We start from the raw sequence: 24366 nt of genomic DNA on the forward strand, positions 1-24366 counted from the left end.
AAAGGACAGGAGCAGAGGCTGTGGCTGGGAAGACAGAAAAACAAATAAACAACAAAAAAATAGTTGAACCTCTGAAACCCTGAAAGGCAGCATGTCCCCAAGAAGATGTAAAGAACAACATGTCAATGGTTTCTCTCAGAAATGGATTTCAAACTGCATCACGTTCCTTGCATTTGATATAGGACTTCAGGACTGAGACAGGGATGCCAGATATTAAAGCAGAAGCAGTGGCTTCAGAAGCAGATTCACATTTCCTATACAGAAAGCAGGAGCCTGGGACTAAAGCAGGAATGTGGGGAATCCCAGAAAAATCTCTGCCTATGCTGTTCATTGGCTCTGTCTCCTGCATGGCTCAGGAGCAGGCCTCCTTTCCTTTTGCAGCTTACAATCAGGCTTTGGCTAGATCAGGTACCAGTTGGTACCTGGAATCTAGCCAGGAGCCTGACTGGTAAAAACCCTGGCTGCAGAGATTTTTATTACCTCTGGTTGCCTCTGATTGGAGGAGTATGTACATTCAAATAGAGAATGGCCTGAGAGCCAATCAGGAGAGAGATCTCAAACCTAGGCATGAAACGCAAAAGCCTGCAAGCCTGCGGTAACCTTGGAGATCTCCACAGGAGCTGCTGATTCATTTATCTCTCCACCCCCACCCCCTGCCTTTGTTTCACAGCAGAAGCAGGGAAAATGAAAGAGAAAAGCAGGAGAAAAATAAAATTTAACCCTGAATACTGGCTCTAATTAACAATCTACAAAACGGGCCAGTCGTACTTATCTATCTGGATGCCTGGGAATGGATGCTGGCTATCTAGATGAAAACCTCCATTTCTGTCTGCAAATTTCTGATTGTGAGTCTAGGATGATATGTGCAGCTTGCTGCTAACTCTTTATGATCTGCTTCTGTCAGTTTCCCCAACTGCTATGATTGATTATATGCTTGAATTATAACAGAACATGATATATTTGTGTCTATTAGAGTGCCCTACCAAAAGTGACTTTGATTTGAAAAAGAAATCTTGCCTTTAAGCTCTACTTAAAACGTATCCAATTAGGGTATTTTCACAATCTCAAAATGATAAAGAAATAATGTAATAGGTATTTATTTTAGGAAAATTATAAAATAAATGCATATTCTCAACAATTCTGTGTAAGTGTATGGAGGGATTTTTTTATGTGTGGTTGCACATGTGTCTGCAGGCAAGTGGCAATCATTTCTCAGGGGCAATCGATATTTTTAACATTTTTATTCAATATTAATATATGAAATAATGTATTTGAAAAGAGTACTTTCTTTCTTTAATAACAATTGAATTAATTTAAGACATCTGTATGTGCATGGCTATGAGATAATCTACTGGTACATGGATGTCCTCTCAAGGCAAGCATCCCTGAGAAAATCTGACGATCTTCCATCAGCTCATTAAATGCAAATAGCCAGTCTGATGGGGGTTGGGCTTCATATGCCCTGCCTCTAGCTATAGTGCAATTTAGACTGACAGGACATAGTCTAAGAATTATGCATACAACCACAGATGATGGCTACTCATGAATGATACTATGCTTAAATATCAATCAAATAATGATTCAATGCATTAGCACTTGCTGATTTGACATAGTGTTTTTCCAAGAAATGGAACTTGCCAAATAGTTTCACCTAATTCACTAGTAAAACACTAAGATGGGTCACCACTCTTCCCCGATACATTGGGAGTGCATGCTAATACCTGTATGACCACTTTTCAAAATGTGTATTCTAGAAACAAACCCCAGAAGCTCCTATTTTCTCACACACTTTTCTGACTGTACCAGCTGTGCATATTATAAGGTTATAACCTTAGAAGCAAAAAAATGAATTAATGAATATAGCTCAAGAACCACATTAACGTTCACTTTTAGGTAAACGTCTATTATTCTTCTCTAATTCTATGTCCTCTGTATTCCTCCAGTTTCACCTATTGGTTTGTGAACACTGAACTGAAATTTTAGGATATGGGCAAGTGTCTATAAATTTCCTCTTTGATTCCCCACACATCATGATCAGTACATAGGACTCCCCCATATTTTTCATTCTGGACTTCAGTAGAAATCCTCACCTTTACTTACTGTACTTTACAGTAAATTTCATTTAAGAATTTATTATATTATGAAGCCCTTAGAAACAGTCCTTATGTAACTCAGACTGCTTGCTCTTTTTTATTTACTCTTCACAACTGTGCTGTGTTAATGTAAACACTGCAGCTAAAATTACTACAAAATTTCAAAGTAAACTGCCTGACCTTACCACCTTTTTCAAGTGTTATAATTTTCTAAATCTTACTCATAGATGGTTATTAGTGTCTTGGTGCTCAAAAACACACTTGAATTTTTAGGTATATCTTTGTTCAGTAATGCAGCCCTTTATCATGTTAAATAAGAAATTTTATGCTTAGTACAGTGAACAAGGCTGGTAGTATCAGGGATGCTTAACACATTTTTCAGCTGCTAATTTTCCTGAAACAGTATGATTTCTAAATGTGTTTTAAATATCTGTCCTTATACCCATAAACACAATTAGCTACCACCTTCAGGGAAACCTTCATTTTGCATCACACAATGACCACTACAGAATTCCACAGCTGTATAAACTTTAAAGAGCCACTGACAGTGATGGGTCTGACCAAACAATGATAACCTAATTTTTCCAAGACTGTGAAAACACTGTCTAAATGAGGAGAACAGATTGTAAGATCCAGAGGAAAGGATGCCTGCTGTGGTGGAACTGTCTTCTATGTAGAATAAAAAAGCTACACACATTAAATCTCAAAAACATGCATGCCTACAAAAGATAAATAGAATGACACTACAAGTTGATATTCCCACAAAGATGAGAATGTTGCATATCACCCACTCAGCTGAAAGGCCATAGGCAAATCCTGGATGCTTAGAGAGAGATTATTTTCTCCAGGGACATGTCACATGATCATATATATTGTGTTCAGGATACAATATATAGATTAAAGAGTAATTGTGCAAACATTTTATATGAAATAGACAATAGTAATTTATAGAATATAATAATTATTTTGATAATGTAGAAGACATTAAACGGTTAATGGTAGTGAAGGAATGGTGGAAATACTACAAATACAATACTCACGTAGAAAACACAAATAAATCACAGAAGTTTATACACGTATACACACATATTTCTATGGAATTAGAATGAAATCACTTTATATTTGGATAGATATTATGCCCACAACTATAAATCTTAATATATGAAATGAAATCACTGGTTACAATAATGAATTTTTGAGTGACTGGACATAGGGGCCTTATAATTTCCTATCCAAACATTATGTACCATTTTCAAAACTATAATTAGATCTCTACATCATGATTTTAAATGTGAAATATATCTAGTGCACAATTAGTAGCTTCAAGGTTATTGACTGCATTTTATAAGGCTGAACATTAAGCTATATGCTACTGGAGGAGAAAAAGAATCATCCATATCACATTCACACATACATCGCAGCAGATATTAGTGAGAAGTATTAAAGATACATTGTTGCAATTCTGACATAAACATTATGGGAGTAATCAACTACTTTGCTTTTTTGAAGAACAACTTCATGATATAGAAAACATAGCTTAGAATGCCAAGAACCTGAGTCTAAATATGTCATAGGCATATGCCAAAAGCTATTTCTCTATTTCTGGTAAAAGAAAATAGAAATAAAATGAGTCCTGATGACATACGTGCACCCTGCTCAACAAGTCACACAGATTTGTGCAGAAAAGAATTCCAAAAGTCTATAACATACCCAGAGGTGATCGCTGAGTTGAGAGAGAGAGAGAGAGAGAGAGAGAGAGAGAGAGAGAGAGAGAGAAGGAAAGAAAGAAAGAAAGAAAGAAAGAAAGCAAGAAAGAAAGAAAGAAAGAAAGAAAGAAAGAAAGAAAGAAAGAAAGAAAGAGAAAAGCAAAATAAAAAGATAAAAGCAGAAAACTCAAAAACAAAAATACCTTTACTGTCAGACATAGGAAGTCACTGAGACTGTGGCAGCTCATGCATGGTCTGAACAATCTCAAATCAGACAAAAATACCACTGTGGGAAGGGAAAGTAGACAAAAAGGAGGAAGGTATTTGCAATTGGTATCTGTGAGGAAGAAAACAAATCAGGTTTGTTTGTTTTGTTTTGTTTTTAACAACATAATGTCAGCAGTTATATTGTCATATCAATCATGCTTCTAAGCAGCCCTCATGTACAGACATAACAAAACTGATCTCTTCTTGTTTCATTTTTCTTTAGTGAGTTTTTGCTTCTTTTTTTATTACTGCCTCATATTTTGATGTTGAGAGAGTTTATTCTTTACTTTTTCTTCCTTTCTTATTTCCTTTCTTTTTCCTTTTCTTTCTTTCTTTCTTTCTTCCTTCCTTCCTTCCTTCCTTCCTTCCTTCCTTCCTTTCTTTCTTTCTTTCTTTCTTTCTTTTCTTCATTTTTAATTACTGTTTTGGGGTGTGACACAGGCAGACATAGCAAAGAGAGACCTTGCATATGAACAGGGATGCATAAAGTTGTGTTGGTAAGGAGGTAGGGAGTATCTGAGAGAAGTTTAATAATAAGAAAAAATGTGATCCAAATATTATTTGAAAATATAATCTGAAAAATATACTAATTAATTAATGCAGCCCAAACAGTTACTACATAGTGAGAATTTTTTATGGTGATGATGAAATTTTATCTAAATATATAAGTTTAAAATACACAAAGATTTCAATTAACAAACTACATTAAAACAAGGTATGATAAAATCTACATAATCATCTTAAACTTCAAAACAAAAAAAAAAAATCTTTGAGAATCCCTAGCTACCTTCATGATTGAAAGAAAAACACTCAATATTAGTTGCAAAAATATTATCTTAAGGGGAAATAACACATTACCTGGTCTTAAATACCTCAGTATATTTACAATTATAAAAGTATTTAATGATGACAATTCTTGACACCTCTATTGCACATTGTTATAGAAGGCTTCCTGAGGCCATTTATTTTGGAAAGTAAATACTTGGAATTTTTATTTTTTCAATAATAAATGCTTAAAGCAAAAAAAAAAAAGCCATTTATAAGTTTTGCAAAGGAAATAATTCCTGTGTGTGTGTGTGGAAAAATATTAAGCACTAAAATCATATTTAGACCTAAACATAATTTCAGCAAATCTTGAATTATTAAAAAAAATACACATTTTCTATCATTTTTACACCAGCACTCAAATCTCAAAATTGAATGATGGAAAGCGTATGTTTTACAATACCATCAGTTAAGTGTTGTGGTTTGCATCTGCACCGTTAGCTTCTCATGATATGAAGAAGAATCATGGTTTCAGAAACGAGTTTGAGACTACAGTGAGCAGCACAGTAACAGCCTGTAAAAGAAGCACAAGGCATATGTCAAAAGACCAACATTGGAATAAATGCAATTTGTTTATAGTCTAAACTACAAACACAAAAGTAGTATGCATATAAATATTTCAGAATTAAAGTAAGCAGTAACTCCTCAGGAATGATGCAAAGAAAGCAGTTCAACTCATACATTAAGGTCCAAACAACTCACTTGAAAGGATTTGTGAATGCTATCATCTGCTGATATGAGGACCCAACACATATACAGCAGAGGACTGCTGGGTCTAGACTCAGTCAGAGAAGACTCACCTAACCCTTGAGAGACTTGGTGCCCAGGGAGAGGGGAAGTCTGGTGGCATGGGGGTGCAGGTGGGGGCATCCTATTGGAGTCAGGGTGAGGAGCTGTGGGATATGAAACAGTCATAGGGTGGACCGGGAAGGGGATAAGTCTAGACTATAAAAAAGGATAAAGAATAAATACAAAATAAAAAATAAATAAAATAAAATTCTTCCTTATAAATCATGCAAAAACATAACAAAATTTCAAACAAAACCTTAAGAATCAATATTAGTTAATGACTATTTTCTGATATGATAAAATTATTTTATTACAATTTTACTTATGTATACTGTATTTACATCATTTCTACCTCTTCCTTTGATCCTTCAAACTATTCTTATGGGACCCCAAAAACTGTTCAAACTCATGACCTCCTCTGCCTCAGGTTTTAAAGGATGGAAATATTTAACAATAGTAATACTGGTTCTCAAAATGTTAACTTAAGCACAACTCATTTCTCTGTTCAGAAATCCAAAAGGAGGTAAATAAAGGGTGCCTACCTCAAAAGTCTCATGACAATGTCTCTATAGAGTCTCTTGTGGTGATTTTGAGGAAAACTTAATGCTGAGTAGAAATATTTTTTATGAAAATAATAACATTCTTCTACAAGGTCTTTGGGAAAAGAATAAACAAAAATTATAAGGCTTGAAATAAACTATACAAAAGTTATCAAAAATCGCAGGTAAAAGAAAATTCAAAAAAAAAAAAAAGAGTAGGAACATGAGGCACAAATATCCTTTTAAGATAAAAAATTCTCTTAATTGGTGACCAAATTTTTCAACCAACAACCTTTATTGCTTACCAAAATATATGTGTTCAAATATGTCAATATTTATAAAAGCATTTTCATGATTATTTATAATAAAAATGTAATAGATTTATTAAAATGTGAATGCTTGGAAGATGGTGGTGACTTCGAGCACTCATAGGGCCACAGTGTCACTCTGACATGCCACAGGTGCTTTATGGGGAGATATGACAGCAAAGGATGAACTTGCCAAGTAGACAGTACCTCCATCTGTGGAATAACCAAAAAAGGGCAGAACTTATGGGAAGACACTTTTTAAAAGTGATACCCAGGAGTGGAAAAAAAAAAAAAAGAAGAAGAAGATGGAATATAACTGCTCTCGTAGCAGAGAGAAGATATATTAGAAAGTCAGTGGAGGAGACAGATATAGAAGTACTTCAGTGATGGACAAAGGAGCATGTTCTTGATGAGTAGGGGAAACCTTCAAGCCACTAGTAAGCTTGGGCCAACACTATGCCTGGCTTTATCCTTTACTTCCTGTTATGCCAGACAGACTGCTGTTTAGATGACAGGCCTGGCCCTTGTTATTGAGCTACCACTGCTACTGATTGCCCTGCTCAGGGAAGAAGATTGTGGGGCCACAACACTGCATGCATGCTGTAAGCATGATGGTCATGGACAGAGTGCTGGTAGGGTGACTGGCAGCAGTCCAGGATTGTATGCAGCAGTCTAAACTCATGCAGGTATTGGCCCTCTCCTGTCAAAATCTTCCCAACTATATGATCTCTGAGCAACAAAATGATACACAAAATGAAAAATGTTTTATTTTGTGGAATAAGTCTCCTTAAAAGATATCCATAACTTGTACTTCTGCCAGCAAACATGCTAACGTACTTGATTTCTACCACAGGATAACATTTTATTAAATAAATAAAATTGATGTATTCATTATCTGATGATTGATTTTCTAAGACAATTATAAATAATAAGTATGAAAATATCATGTTGTTTTCTTGATATTTTATATAGTGTTGTTATGCATTTAGATATGGCTTTAATCGTTAATAAGAACAGTACACTCAACCTTTACAATTTTCTGCCTCCTACAAGTACCTCAAAGACATCCTATTAGCTATTCAGTGTATTCAACTATTACTTCATGATAAGACACCTCAGAAATGATGAAAAACAATGTATGAGTTATTGGTCTAGTTACAACCTTCCATGAGAAAAATACATATCCAACATCACCTTCTTAGTTACAAGGTGACCTCCTTAAGCCTCCATCCTTCATACAAAGCTATGCCCAAAGGTAGAAACAAACAACATCAACAATTGGTTTTGTGATGACGTCTTATATATATTCTCTCTTTTATGTTCACTATGCAGTAAATTGTATTATTATTATCATTATAAACTTTAGACCAACAGAAACTTGAGGAATATAGTTTAAATACTATATTCACACACAAACACACACGTTAATATATATATATATATATTTAAAATATATATATATTTTAAATATATATATTTAAAATATCTAAGCCATCATTATCATTAAGGGATAGCAAAATTGGAACTCAAGACAGTTACTTGAACAGAGGAAATAAATCAAAGACCATATCATGTTCCCCTTGACTTTTAATAATCCCATGACAACTTCTCCAATTGAGAAGACTCATTGGAATGGACCACCAATATCAATCACAAATCAAATAGATGTCTCCTAGGCAAAAGTACAAGATAATGTGATATAAAAATCAGTTAATTGAGTGACTCTCTACTCCTTTAATTCTAGGCTGTATTAGGTTAAGAAAAACCTAATCATCATGCCATCCCATTTCTTCCATCCCTTTTTCTTTCTCTATCCATTATTTTCCACCTCCCCTTCACATAATATCTCCCAAATTTGCTCACACACACACACACACACAAACACACACACACACACACACACACATGCTCCACTCACTTATTAGCAGGAGAGTATATACACTTCTGGGGTCATGTCCTTCTGACAATCCTTTATCTCCTTACCCCTTTACCATATCAAGTTTGCTGCCAAAATGACTGATATCTCTGAGTGATAAAGTGTTTAAGATGCTGATTTTTTATTCTCACACATAACTAAAAATTAGTCCTATGTTCCTTATCTCTCCATGTTCCCCTTGATAATTAAAATAAAATAAAGAATAAAATATACACCAGAGTAATGAAAATATAGGTTTGCCAATACAAAAATTAGAATGCAATCTCACATAGCAATAATGCATCATAACATTTACAAACACAAAAAATATCTCACAAGTAATCTTATGAGACTGGGTTTTGTGTTGTTACTGTGGCAATGATAGATGCAAAATTAGAGGGTAAAAAGTCTATAGATATTTCATGCTATAATTCATAAAGTTATAATTCATAAAGTATAAATACAGCAAAAAATTATGAGTGTACAAAAGTTGGATTTCCTCATAAAATGGAGCAAAATAGTATTATCATTTTCTATTAGCCACTCATATTCTCATGTTTTTTATCTCCACAACTATATAACTTGGTCTATATAGTCTACAAAGTATGAGTATACCCTGCCATAAAACAACTGACTCAAATGTTTTCTATCTTTGACTTTTGGAATCCAGCTAATATCAGTGAAAACTAACAAATGTTTTACTAGATCACAGCAAATCAATAACTCTACATACTCAGAAAAAGAATACATGGGGACTAGATACCACTCACTCTTCTTTTTTGATGCCCATGGTATCATACGAATACAAGTATATGCTATCTCTAATCTTTTTATATTGTGCATGACTTGTCCCTCAAAAACCATGATTTGTCCCACACAGATTCTTATTCCTTGGTCAGATCTACATATAGGCCACTTTTGACATTCCACTTCCATATGCTTCCTTGTGAAGTATCTAATACTTTCAGGTTATACACCATAATACTCACAGGTGTATTATGAATAAAATTAAGAAGAGAAACAATATGGTAACATACTCATAAGAACTCGTGAATGTAAGAACAGAGTAATGAAATAATATATATATTATAAGATCTCACATACTTGTTACATGGCATAATTTGGTTGCTCCTTTATAGTCACTGATATTTTCCCCTCTATGTAAAAAAAACATCCCCACATATTAATTGTCTTCTTATGTTAAAAATCTGAGATAAAATGGTCATTTGTATGTGTATTTGTTATATATACATATATGTATATATATACATATATGTGTATATATATATATATAAACTATTTTTGAAGAAATTGTAATTATGTATGAAATTTAACGAGAGTGCTATATACTTGTATGTTAGATATTGTCATTTCTAGGTCAATGAGTTTATTCCCTGTTTTGAACAGTTGAATATTTGGTAAAAACAGAAATATGAACTTTAGAGATCATTTACTTGGTCCCTTTGTATACTTCTGTTTTACTTATTGATTCTGTTTAATGTTAGCCCCATGCATTTCTTCACTTTCTCCTTGAAATTTTTTCAATACAAAAGGCCATATTCTCAAAAGCCAGGTATTACTTCCCTTTCTTAGGTATCTATTGGTCCTTCATATCTTCTCAGGTATTAGCTAAAAGAACTATCAATGGTATTGTTACAAAGACAGGCAGGAAGATCAATGGAATAGAATTGAAGACCCAGAAATGAAACTACATACCTATGGTCATTTGACCATTGACAAAGGAGCAAAACCATCCTCTGGAAAAAAAGATAGCATTTTCAACAATTGGTGCTGGTTCAGCTGGAAGTCAGCATGCATAAGAATGCACATCCATTCATTCTTATCTCCGTCTATATAGCTCAAGTTCAAGTGGATCAAAGACCTCCACATAGAACCAAATACACTGAAGCTAATAGAAAAGAAAGGAGGGAAAAACCTCGAACACATGACAATTTTCAGGAAAATTTCCTGAAAAGAACATCAATAGTTTGTGCACTAAGATCAACATAGACAAATGGTACCTTATAAGATTGAAAAGCTTCTGTAAGGCAAAGGACACTGTCAATAGGACAAAACAGCAACTAACAGATTGGGGAAAGAGCTTTACCAATCCTACATCTGATAGAGGGCTAATATCCAATATGTACAAAGAACTCAAGAAGTTAGTCTAGAAAACCAAATCACCCTATTAAAATGGGGTAGAGAGCTAAACAAAGAATTATCAACTGAGGAATATCAAATGGCCAAGAAGCACCTAAAGAAATGTTTAACATCCATTGTCATCAGTGAAATGCAAATCAAAACAACCCTGAGATTCCACAGCACACCAGTCAAGAATGGCTAAGATCAAAAATTCAGGTGACAGCAGATACTGGCAAGAATGTAGACAAAGAGTAACATTCCTCCATTGTTGGTGGGATTTAAAGCTGGCCCAACCACTCTGGAAATCAGTCTGGCAGTTCCTCAAAAAACTGGACATAATATTTCCTGAGGACCCAGCTATACCACTCCTGGACATATACTCAAAAGATGTTCTACCATATAACAAGAACACATGCTCCACTATATTCGTAGCAGCTTTATTTTTAAAAAAGAATCTGGAAACAATGCAGATGTACTTCAACAGAGATATGAATACAGAAAATATGGTACATTTACACAATAGAGTACTACTCAGCTATTAAAAACAATGAATTCATAAAATTCTTAGGCAAATGAATGGAACTGGAAAATATCATCCTGAGTGAGGTAACCCAATATCTCTCTCTCTCTCTCTCTCTCTCTCTCTCTCTCTCTCTCTCTCTCTCTCTCTCTCATACACACACACACTCACACACACACATACTCACACACACACATATACACACACATACACACAAAAAAACATATATAGTATGTACTCACTGATAAGTGGCTATTATCTCCATAGCTCAGAATATCCAAGATACAATTCACAGACCACATAAAGCTCAGGAAGAAGGAAGACCAAAGCATGGATGCCTCAGGCCTTCTTGGAAAAGGGAACAAAATACTTACAAGAGGAAATACAGGGGACAAACATTTGCTCTGACTGAATTATGATTAGAGTGGGCAGAGTCTAGGAGTTATCCATCCAAGAGAATGGATACCATTATGTGGTACACTTATTGTGTCATTTAAGGGGGTTCAGAAATGGAAATTATGGGTTTTTCACTGTGTCCACTCAGTGTCAAAGCATGACGTTGTGCATTTCTACTCTAATATAACCTCCAGTTTCACCATTCATGATTAGCATTGTTAAGCATTTCAATAAAAAACCTTTTATTTTCTTACTGCTAAAAAAATGAGGAGAGACCAAGTTCCCTTAGAGAATCTGTCCTCGGGTTCTCTGGGGCATAATATATTATACATGTATTAAAACTCATTTATTGGAGAGTTTTACCAATACAAAAGTGCTGGGCTACAAGAATTGAAATAAATGAAAATTACCTCTAAATCATTAGGGTGAAACCTTCCAATGACTGGTTGGACCTTAATTCAACGGTTTGTTTGGTTTATTCTTTTCTTTTGCTTTGTTTTCTTCTGTTTTGTTTTGTATTTTAAAAAAGGTCATTTACATTCTTGGAAGCACAATACCCTGGATTTCTGTTTAGGATATTTGATAGTTGTTGTGTTGGCTAGAAACACAGTGTAATATTAACCTATATGTTATCTATTAAAAAGTAAAAGAGACTTTTGGGAGGGGGGACTTTTCTTAAATTTAGTCATTTATTTATTTATTTATTTATTTATTTATTTATATTTTTCACTCCAGATTTTATTCTCCTCCTGTTTCACCTTCCAATTGTTCTACAACCCATACCTCCTCCCTGTCTTCACAAGGATGTCCTCATCACATACCACCCACCCCCTACCACACCATACCTCTAAGCTCCCTGGGGCCTCCAGTCTCTTGAGGGTTAGGTGAATTTCCTCTGACTAAACCTAGACGCAGCAGTCCTCTGCTGTATATGTATTGAGGAGGCTCATATCAGATGGTGTATGCTGCATGGTTGGTGGTATAGTGTCTGTGAGATCTTGGGGATGAAAGAGACTTTTAACCAGCATTTAATACTTAGGATAAAATAGTAGTGGTGCTGCCTACTTTGGCTTAAAGTACATACATTGGTATTGTATTGACTCACTGTGATGATATCAAATATATGGTCTGAATGTGAGGCATTCCACATACAAAATAAAAAATGTAACATGATATCTATGTTTTTACATCTCAGCACCAAACTTTAGACAGACTTGGTACATAACCTGTACATAACCTGGTCATAGGAATCAGAATTTTTAAAAGAATAATGAACTCTTGGAAAAGACCTGGAGAGTATGATTGGAGGAACACAAATCAAAAGATGAAAGTCGGAAAGATGAGGAATTTTCTGGAATAAGGAAGACAATATTGAGAATATAGGAAAAAGAGAAATCAAGGAACATATAGTGTGGGGCAGCATACCATGAGAGGAAGCCTGGTAAGATCAAACTAAGGCTAAAAGCCCCAAAGACACTGTAGAAGCTTTGCCTGCTCTCTGCATTAGGGCCATGTCATGTAGCTGCAGCCCCACCCATAGAAATTTGTGGACATCAGTAACATAAGGGCAAACACCCAAGGCCTTCCACATGTAGATAAGTTATTCCTAACATCTCACACCAAGCCAAAAGAAAGTACCTTCTGTCAGACCCAAATCCACCCCAGAACTGTATATAGAATCCTATTCAGAAGAAAAAGGTGTATGAGAAATACTCTGTCATAACCTAAGAGTGTCTGCCATAAGAGTTATAACACTACCATGGAAAAGAACTGCTCTACCAAAACAAATATGCAAATGCTCAGTGTCTGATGGTCTAGAATTCAAAGCAGCAGCATAGGGAAAATGAATGTTACATATGTTTCTATTTTTTAAAATGTTATTGGTTGAGATGTTAGGAAGAAAGAAGAAGTATTAGGATACCAGGAGGTCTTAAAATTCAACCTTACCACCCAAGCAGGAAGAAGCTTTTATTTTTGTCCTGTTTGTTACTGCTAGGAGATTGTCTAGCAGCTTTCTCTGACCTGGTTAAAACCAACAGGGGCTTCCATGATTAGCCATCTTAAAGTCACAAAGCCAGGCCAACTGTTAAGTATCCTTAAATGAAATTTTATTTTCCCTTGGACTGGCAGACCTTTAGTTTCAGAGAGAACCCAGGGCTTTCTGTCAAGTTTTCTACCCTTAGGCATTCACATTATTTTTCTTACCATTATCTTTTCTTTGCCAAAATATTCATAGAAATTTATAGAATAGAGAGTATTTGGCAAGAGAAACAAATCTCTTTATTCATAAAATAGAGAATGAGAGAATTTGCTGTGTATGAGTGGCATTGCTGTAATCTGCCAAACAGTCCAGGCAGTTCACAGCTCAGAACTGAAGGAGCCATGCAAAGAAGTTGAGGCTTGGCACCATGTATTAGAGATGCCAGGACCATAGGCTGACTACCAAGAAGAACAGAAGCAGTAGAGTGGAGTCAACCAGAACCCAGAGGCCTATAGAAGGCAGAGATAAACATATGACCCAAGCCTTTTGGAGGAGCCCAGAAGCTTGTATGTGGATCTCACACCTTGGAAAAAAAGCTGTGAAGTTGAAGTTGACTTGGAAACTCCACAATATTAAAGATGCCAGAGCCATGAGATACCTGCTGAGAAATTCTGTGAACAGATAGTGGGATCAGACAAAGAGAAAGGGATGTGTTGTCATCAAAGCAGAATTTATTAGAAAAGGGTATGAAGGTGAATACTTTCATATCAGATATGAAAAAGTAGAGTTTGAAATTTGGCCAGCTGGTTTTTGGTCTTGCTTTTGTCCAGTATTTCCTGTAATATTGAAGGTATGTGATCTGCTCTTTGATTTTGACACTATAAATAATTGACTTTTGACTTTTTACATTGTTGATACTCTTTTAGGATATGGGATGTTTCAGCTAGAGTATATGAATTTTCCCTCAATCTATGTTTAGGTATGGCCCCACAGATTCATGAATTTGAATAAGACTATGAACTGTGGTTATTTGAATATGCTTGGCCTATGGAGTGGCAGGATTAGGAGGTGTGGCCTTGTTGGAAGAAATGTGTCACTATGGGGCTGGGCTTCAAGACATTTTTTCTAGCTGCTTGAAAGCTAATCTTCTCCTGATTTCCTTTCAAAGATTTTTGAAACAAGCTCCTCCAGCACCATGCCTATCTGGACAATGCCAGGTTTCTTGTCTTGATGATAATGAACTGAACCTCTGAATCTGTAAGATAATCCCAGTTAAATGTTGTTCTTTAAAAAGAGTTGCCTTTCATGATGTCTCTTCACACCTATTGAAACCCTAACTAGTACAGCATACTGCCTCTTGAAATACATTTTTATTGTACATAATAAATCTACCATATTGCTTTGCTTTCAAATAAAAATGACAATTACAGTTTTTCTGTTCCATAAGGTAGATGTGGATCATGCCCAAGCTGAGATTTTAATTAGCAGGATGAAGTCACCTTCCAAGCCCAAATGATTTTTCTTTAGTTTCTCTTTCTGACCATTAAGGATAAATAATAAGTGATATATTTTAATAATTAATACAAATATTTGAAAAAAATATACATTAAAAACAATAGTTTCTAATATCCATTAAAGTCAGCACCTCCACTTGCACTCACAGCTGATAACCAAGAAACATAGATAAAAATGAAACACAACTGATATAAAAAATAAATAAAATGATTCTTAATTATATTTTATTATAGATCAATGCCTTGTCTAGTTATCATCAACAAAGATTTATCCAGCAGCAGATAAGGGTAGATGCTGAGACATGCAGCCAGACATTAAAAAGAGAGAAAGTCCACAGTGTAGGTCTCCATCCATTCACTCCCCTTGGAGCTCAGGGAAGCCGATGGAAGAGAAATCAGAATGATTATAGGAGTTAGAAGGAATGGCTGTTATTAGAAGAATATGGTCTAATGAAACAACTAAACAGTGCACATAATGGCTCAGAAAGATTGAAGTAGCAAGTGGGTGGAGTTCAGGAGTCTGTACTTGGTTGTCTGTATATGTTGTACCTATTAGTTTGGTGTTTTGTACGACTCCTAATTATGGGAATGTGTGTGTCGTTGACTCTTTTTTTTGCTCTTGGGAAACATATCATACTTGTTAAGCCTCAGTGTGAGGATTTTCCCGATGTCTTACTGGATTTTTTTTTATAGTGTTTGGTTGTTGTCTCTTGCAAAGTTTTTCTATTCTGAAAGTAGACAGAGGCAGAGTGGATGTAGAGTAGAAGGGAGGTCAAGGAGTACTAGAAGGAGTAGAAGGAGTGGAAATTGTAATTGGGATGAATTGCATAAAAGAACAATCTATTTACAATAATATATGCACATATATATGCATATTATAACAGTTAATGAAAAATAAAAAACCAGGCCATTAACATGATAAATCAAATAAAATTACATGTGATGGATGGAGGGAAGGAAGAGAAGGATAGATGACTTAGAGTTTCATTGCTGTGATTAGACACTATAAAAATTATTTCATTGGGGCTGGGTTATAAATTTAGTGAACTATTGTCATATTAGGAAGCATTTCAGCATGCAGGTAAATATGGTGATGAAAAGGGAGCTTAGGGTTCTGTAGCCATATTCATATGTCAGTAGGAAGAGAGAATTAGACTAGGCCTTCCTTGATCATTTGTAACCTCAAAGCTTAACCCCAATGGCAAACATTTTACAATAATGCCACTCCACAGGAAATCATGGGGGCAAATTTACCCAAATCACCACAATCGGAAAACAATTAAATTATGTTACGTATCAGAAAATAAACAATTAAAACAAATTTTCTCCATAAAAGAGATGTAAGAAAGGTCTGCCCTTCCACTTACTACATCTGAAACAAAACTATATTGTATTCTACCAAAGCTCTCTCCAGGGTACCAATAAGTTTATTGGGTGAAATTCTATAAGCAGATGATAGGCTATAGGCTGTTTTGTGTAGGTCTGTGATCTGTCTCAATGGACAAGAAAGTTTTTACCCAGTGAACATAATTGTTCTTCCATAACCCCAATAATAAAGCCACTTCAGCTGGACTTCTTTGGCCTACATACTCCAGCCTTTTCCCCATGTCTGAAGTTAGAACTGAGTTGCATGCAAGTTGTGGGAGCATAGATCTCCTGACCCTTCCTTTCATCAAATGAGCGGTTGCAAGTAACCAAAAAGTCAAGACAATCTTTTCCCAGGGAACACAAATGAATGTCCAAGATTGCAATATAGAAATATACAATACTTCCACTTATCTCTTTAGTTCTTTAATTCTTCCACCTCTCTGATCCTCAAGAATTTCTGAGCTCCTCAAGAATTTCTGAGCTTTAGAAGGCATTACATAGATGTTTAACAATTATCCTTTAACTCCAGGGAGATTACAGAATCCTAAGGAACTTTGGATGTAGTCAAAATTTCTGTGGAACATTACTGTTGGAAACACTTGAGGATTTTTCCTACCATGAAAAAATGATGAAAATTGAGATATTTTAAAACTCACCGGTATTTTCCATTTTTTGCATACTAGATCTGGAATTTCTACTACCAGAATTAATCTTAAGTCCAATAGAAACTTTGATATTTATTGTACTCCAGTGCCAACACTGTACCAGCTAATATATCTTGACAGATATGTCTACTATGGATTGTTTAAGATTCAAAATGAAGTAGGGTTTGGGGCCTGAATTCTCAAATGCATTGATTGGTACCTGCTGAGACTATAGAAGGTAGCTCCCCAGGAACTGGACACTTTGGGGCAGTCTTAGCTATATTTCTCCTACTTATCCAAAGCAATCAGTCCCTTCAACAACTGGACCTTATCATTTTTTTTTTGGAATGCAACATTTTTATTACATCTCAAACTATTATGAAATTGAGATTTCTGTATTTTTAGAAATTCATGTACATCATATGATGATTTGCTGAGACAGAAAGGTACAATGATGTTTTGCTGAAGCAGACACAGTTGAAAGGATGGCTTGCAGAAGCAGACACAGGTAAGAGATTGTTTTGCAGAAGCAGACAAAGTTTAGCAGATGTTTTGCTGAAACAGACATTTGAGGAAAGAGGTATTATGAAACAATATAACTCTGATTGCACAGACAGTGGAAGGAGCATCTGGCATTGGTTCATAGAGCTCTGCCTCACTAGTCTTTGCTGACCAGGCTCTGGCATTGGTTTGCCAGCACAGAGACATAAAAAGAAATATTTAAAAATTTGACTTGGTTTCTTACGAGTTGCAATGTATTTACAGTAAGGAGTCCGATAGAAAGTTGATAAATAAATGTAAATCAGTAAAACAAAAACATAAACCATGCATACATATACATGTTAAATGAATTGGTGAAACTTTAGAAAACAATATATTTTTAAATCTATATATGAATAGGCAAAGCATCCACAGAAATGTTTGACATATGCATACAACTACTTGCATGAAATTAATACTTCTCATTTATAGTAATCACAAAAGATTAATGATAAAAATAAGCAGTAACAATGGACCTTATCATTTAACCCTGGAAATCAATGAACAGATGTAACAACACTCTTTGTAATTTTAGAATCCTCTATGGAATATGTGTCCAAAAACTTGTATGGGGGCTAACTCATTTTTCCCATTATGATTTCAAGTTAATACCTTTTGGGCTCCAACAATAATCTTTTATTGTGTGTGTAATTTTGAACACTTACGAGCAAAAGCTATTTTAAAATTCCACAATCATCTTGGTAAATGTTTTATCCTCCTATAAAGCTCTTGTGGATTCTAAAACCCTCTTTCCATATGTACCATCTGTGAACTAATTTTGCATTTTGATTCTTCAGGTTCCCATGCATGCCACTTAAATTAGTCCAGAAATTTACAAAGCACTCAAATATTAGCATTGTGATGTCTACACAGAAAGAAAGAAACATTTTACAGAAGTTGGACTTAACAACAGGGCCAATTACTGAGCTACCAGTCTGTAAATAATAGTACAGCCTCAATAATAACAGTAGTAAGTCCGCTTGAAAGTCCATTGCCACCTATTCTATGCAGTTGTCATGTGATTTGAGAAGTTCACAGCTAACAAGACATTAACATCAAATATAAGCAAGATATACTGGAGCTTAGGTAGATCACAACCATTAATATCATGTGTTTCTTCCATGTTTCAATGTTGTATATAATAGAAGGCATAAGAGGCACTATACTTGGTTAGGTATGCAGTACAATCACTCATTTTCTATGAATCATTCTACTTCCATTCTCCTATATACTTCAACGGGGCTTTCCTTCATTTCCCAACCCAAGATTGAGTTGATAGATTTGGTTTGCCATACATGAACAAAGTGGGGGATGAAATCTTGCTTTGCCATGCCTTTTCTGCTATTCAGGACTGGGTCAGAGGGGCAATGGATTCACACTGTGCTATAGTTGTGAATGTTGCCACTATATCAACTACATCTGACTGCTGGTGGAGGCCCTAAATTGGCTAAAGAACAGCAAGCAAAGCATCTTTTTGCAGAAGAGGGTGGTAAATTGATTAATCTGTAAAAATTATTGCCCATACCAAAGCCAGCCTTGATTGCCATTACTTTTATTGATTTATTATTGGCAGCTTCTAAGAATTTCTTGCTGGGGTTTCAAGACACCATGAAGGTTATTAGCATAGATTTCTGCCTTCATTCAGTTTTTCCATCCAATCTCAAGTTCAATACAAATCTAGAAATAGTTTACCTCTGTCACCCACATAAACTTCTGTCTTTTTTTCTGTCCCTTCCAGCATGCTCTCCTGTTTACAGACAAAATTTACATTGTGGTCTAAGTCACTTCTATCTGTCAAGGGATATTCAACATTATTCAGAACTCAACTCACCATATGATTCTACAAAGCTATAAACCCACATACCATTCTTAATATCCCTGTTTCTTTCAAGTCTTTCTTAAGACTCTGGTAAACACAGCACTATCACTCCCAATCAACTTGGCACCAGCATAGATAATTTTCCTCATATCTAATTTTCTCAGTAGTGCTTATCTCATCTATATTGTTCTCTAGCCCCTGCTATATATGAGTAGCTTCTCTAGTGATATACAAGTATCTCAGTCTCTAACAGCCCATTTACCATACAAGAAAGTGTGCAATCCTTTGATTTTTTCCCCATAGACAACCCCGGCCCATGTGGGCTCACCTAAATGACATGTCTCATTGCACTTAAACATTTTCTGCTCTTTCTACTAAACTCTTAAGTTCTGTTAGAGCCAAAATTCATTTAAATTTGTCTTCTGAAATCTCCACTACACTTCATGCAACTTCGCTTCAGTTGTGGGTCTCATCATCACATCAAGAGCGTCACTGTTCTTCTTAAATCTATAAGTTTATTGTATACCCCAACCACCACATGTACTACCTAAATCCCTTCCCATAAGAAGGGATGTAAACAGTGTCTATAATTCCTACTAAGGTCCACTTGACAAACCAATTTAAAATGAAACCAAAATTAGCATTGAGGGAATCAATGAAGCTTTGTTGTTACCTACAAAGCACAGGCTGTGAGGAGTACTCCAACTCAAAATCTCTACCTAGAAGTTTTTACTCAGCATAGATGATATATTTCCTATAGCTGCATAAATGAATCCTGTCTACACTAATCCCCTGCCTCATATAATTTAATTTCTTTTGGAAAGCAGGTGTAATATTGCATTAATGGGTGCTAGAAAAAGGTTGAATATTCAAGTAATGTATCTTCTTAATGCCTGCTCTTTATTCTGGAGATAGAAACAGTCAACCAGTCTACCTGGATGTCTTTTACAAATTGGCTCAGCTAAATTTCTCAAGGTATAATTATATGATGTAGAAGCTAAACCTGTGCCTAGAGATATCCTAGAGAAACAATTACTATTATGATCTCATGATCAGACAGGGTTGGTACTACCTCAAGTTTATATCTGGTATTCATCACATTGCAGTATAGTCCTTAAATGAGCAGGTTGGAGGTCTTTCCCAGAGACAGGGGCTGCCTCTGTGGACTCAATACCTCTAAAATGGCACTGAGTGTGGTGCCTACCAACAAACACCAGTTACATGTAGATTCTAGATTCTTTCAGTCTCAGCCAGCAAAGTTTCAAATGGTGGAACTGCATTCATGCTACTACCATTTGACCACTACTTTGATAATTTTCAATTACCAATTTCCTATTAATATCAATCCCCTCTATTATATTTTACTACATAACCATGCATCCAAGTATTATGGGCAGCAATAATCCATGACTATATAGAAGTACTCACAGAGAGACACAGGCTTTACAACAAGAAACTAATGTCATTGATGGGTGAGATGGGTTTGTGGACATCTAATTACAGAAAAGTTGGTCACAGTCTCTAGGATAATCAAGGTAGAATTATCTATGACATTAACTATAACCATTTGCAAGAACTCCCTTTACTGCCAGACAATAATAATTTCTCACTTCTGAGAAGTCCTATGTATATAGACTATGCTAAGGGAATGGCATCTAAAGTGGACTAATAAAATGAGGAACTGAAGTGCAGCAAAACTAGACTATACAAAAACCTATTTATCATGGAAAGTAAGAACCTAGTATGAGAATATCCACAGGTGCTCAGAACAGAGGAATCTGACTTTTGAATCCTAGTGTTTTTACCTCTTTTGTCTTTGTTGACTATTCAGGAATGAGAGGTTGCAGTGACATCTAATGCACACCTCTGTTGCTTATGGGGCTTACTCTGAAAAATGCTTCTTTTATCCTATTACAAGCTATATTTTACTTTGTCTAGCCAACTGTTGTGTTCCCATATATAAAGCCTGTGAATCAAAAATATCTTAACTGTAAAGGACAAAACCTAGCGGAGCCATTACGGATGTCTCCTAATCTGTATGACAGTAGAAGATATATTGTTAACACTTTCCACATCTTCTTTGTCTTCCTCTACTGTAAATTCTAAATTTCAATAGTGTGTGCTGACCAACTACATTAGCTAATGGAGGCAAACCTACTTAGATTATTGTCTCTTGTATATGTCACTCTTCAATAACTACTCACCTTGGAAATATCTGGTCTTGTTTTGCCTTCATAAGATGCACCTTTCAAAAATCGCCTGTAGTAAATATTCTTTTTATCTGTTTTTCTCCAACATATAATCTGTAAGCAAGCAAAATAAGCAATGAATCAATAACATAACTCATGTGCCTAAATTCTAGAGAATATGGGATGCTAAATTGTTTATGTCACAGTAATTGAAAAATGCAGCTTGTCCAGCATCTGACCTATGAATGACTCCAGGACCCTGTCCAGACACCAGTTCTGTCTGGATAGGTAGCAATGGGGGAAGTGTTAGCAATTTTTGTGGGTGTGGGAGCAAAACTTGGTTGTGCCAAAAGAAAAATTGCTTACAATGTGGATTAACACTCAGCTGTTAAACAGCAGAAAATTAAGTACAAGATAAATTGTTAGAGTTTTCTTCTCTTGTCCAGAAGTCTCGCCTCTACCTGGCTAGGCAAGAAGAAGTGTTGGAGATAAGTAGCTTTTAGTGAACCAGGGAAAGAAAGTTATGCTCACATAAGCAAACACTTTTACACAAGCAAATATCCATAGGCATACACACACTCATATACACATTCATACACAGAACATACCAGACTAGACTACCTGTCTCATTCATTCCACAAGTTCTCATGCATAATTACATATACGCCTCTATACTTACATATGCATACATACATACATATATATATATATATATATATATATATATATATATATATATACACATGTGCGTGCATGCACACACACACACACATTTGGTGGATGAAGCAAAACCTTTAATGAGCAAGGTACATGAAGCGATTGCCAACACAAAAAGAACCCACTTATTTCTGGATGAAAAATAAGCTCAAACATTTATTGATCAAAGAAAGAAAAGGCATCTATATTTTTATTGCTGTTAGTATAAAAGTCCCAAAAGAAAAAGCTCTTAAGTAAAAAGAAGTAGTCTCATGGCAACAACAAACAAACAAACAAAAAACCCTGCTCTTTCTGTTCTGTTCTGCCCTGCCCCACCCTGCCCTGCTCTGTCTTGCCATGCTCTGCTCTCTTATTGTCATTATTCATAGTTCTTGTACTTTCCTCAGGATACATGATTCCATGGTACTTTATGAATCTTTTTTTAATTAAAAATTTTGAAACATAAATTCAAATCACAATTTGAATATGAAGTTACAACAGAGATGTGTTTGCATTAAGAGAAGTTATCTACTTAAAAATTCATTGTCTCTCATTAGCTCCACAGGTTCATTAAAATTTTAAAATAATAATTCTTATGTCACTAAGTTAACATGGTTTTATCAAAAGGCAAATCATCTGCCAAGTGTTTCATTAGTACTGAAATTTTATATAGATAAATCCAGTCAATAGTTTATGTTCTGTCCTTGTACCTACAATAAATTGTCCATTCCCAGTTTATGACCCCAGTTGTCAGATAGTGGTTCCATAGCCAACCCAGAAGGAATGTTTTCTCTAGTGTTAAATCTGTTTCAAACCTCCTTTCTATCTTAGTACACTTAACAGGCTGATTGAGCCCTAATTGTAGCCTACATAGAGGCCATGAAATTACCTGTATAACTTTAGGAATTCTATAGAATCATTATTAAAAGGTATAAAAATTATTAATTTGTCTACATAGCATCACTATAAGAAAGTATATTTTATTAACATGTAGAAAATTTGCCCAATAGGGTGTGGTAATGACCAGAAATTATTATATTATTTTAATTATAACAGGAAAGAATTATCAGCTGGAAGAAGCAATCCAGAAGTGCAATCCCTTTGGACTTTGCCTCTTAGTGCTCACCAATTGCAGATCATGCAATACAACAGGGCATCTCCAGAAATGTCACTTATATGTCTTTAGTCTATCTTTTACAGCTCCTGACAGGACTGCTACACATTTACATGGCCTTCCAACTCTTAGCTATTTTAACTACATCCATAAGTCAGAAGAAACAGTTAAGCTTCTACAGAAAAATAAATTCTACTTGGACGATTTTTCTAGTATTTTAGAGAGAACCCAGAGCTTCATGTATTCACACATGTTTTGTATACCTGTGCTACATTCTTAGACCATACAGTTACTTAAATTTTTCTTCCAATTTCAACATCATCAAAGCAAACTTTGTAGCCTAGTGTCTTTTGCTAGGACAACATATTCTTTGCACACATATTAAATAGGAGAAAGCGTGCAGCAGAGAAAAGCCATATATGTAGAGGGGACACCTCTAAGGTTTTAGTTGCCATATGCCAGACAGTATAGCCAAAGAGACCCTGATTCTGCTATACTATTTCCTTCCTTCTGAGTTTATATATCACATCTCATGTGAACTTCAGATGCAGATGCAAGTAGCGGCTTCCAGTTAGACTTCAAGATTTTGATGATAACACTTTGAGGGAATATATTCAGGGAACATATTCTTGCTTCTTTTCTTAAGACATCTAAGGAAAAGAAAGGAAAAGCCACCAGTATTCTTGTGGGTTCCTGAAAAACAAAGACCCCCCAATGTTCTAGTACCCTACAACCTTTTTTCTACACAGCACAGACCTTTTCCTCCTAACTCACTCAAATTGTCTCCATTAAAATTTCAACCTTGTCTACCTTGAAATCTAAAGAAGCCTGGTATCATATATTTTCAGTATACCAGAAAAATTCAAAACTAATTCAGGATACACCTGAATGCTAGAAAAGCTTAAGAAACAGAAATTTGAACAAGAGTTTCCTTTCTAAGGGAGTGTGCTCCCTGTAGTGAATACACTTTGTTAGTATCAGTACAGGACATCAAGATCTGA

The 24366-nt window shown here is 35.3% G+C and overlaps 1 long non-coding RNA gene across 11 annotated transcripts in view; it reads right to left on the minus strand.

Annotated features, from left to right (window-relative positions):
• The window catches only part of LOC143442527 (uncharacterized), a 139743-nt gene that overhangs the window by 18186 nt on the left and 97191 nt on the right, over positions 1–24366 (minus strand). For 7 of the 11 annotated variants that reach the window (XR_013110774.1, XR_013110772.1, XR_013110782.1 and 4 more), the window contains 3 exons: positions 21571–21669; positions 5295–5405; positions 4003–4136 (listed from right to left, as the gene is read on the minus strand). This is a non-coding gene — a long non-coding RNA (uncharacterized LOC143442527). The remainder of the gene's footprint in view (positions 1–4002; positions 4137–5294; positions 5406–21570; positions 21670–24366) is intronic. The other 4 variants (XR_013110779.1, XR_013110770.1, XR_013110780.1 and 1 more) reach the window with 2 other exon arrangements.

This window comes from Arvicanthis niloticus, chromosome 1 (assembly GCF_011762505.2).
Source record: "Arvicanthis niloticus isolate mArvNil1 chromosome 1, mArvNil1.pat.X, whole genome shotgun sequence".
NCBI lineage: Eukaryota > Metazoa > Chordata > Mammalia > Rodentia > Muridae > Arvicanthis > Arvicanthis niloticus.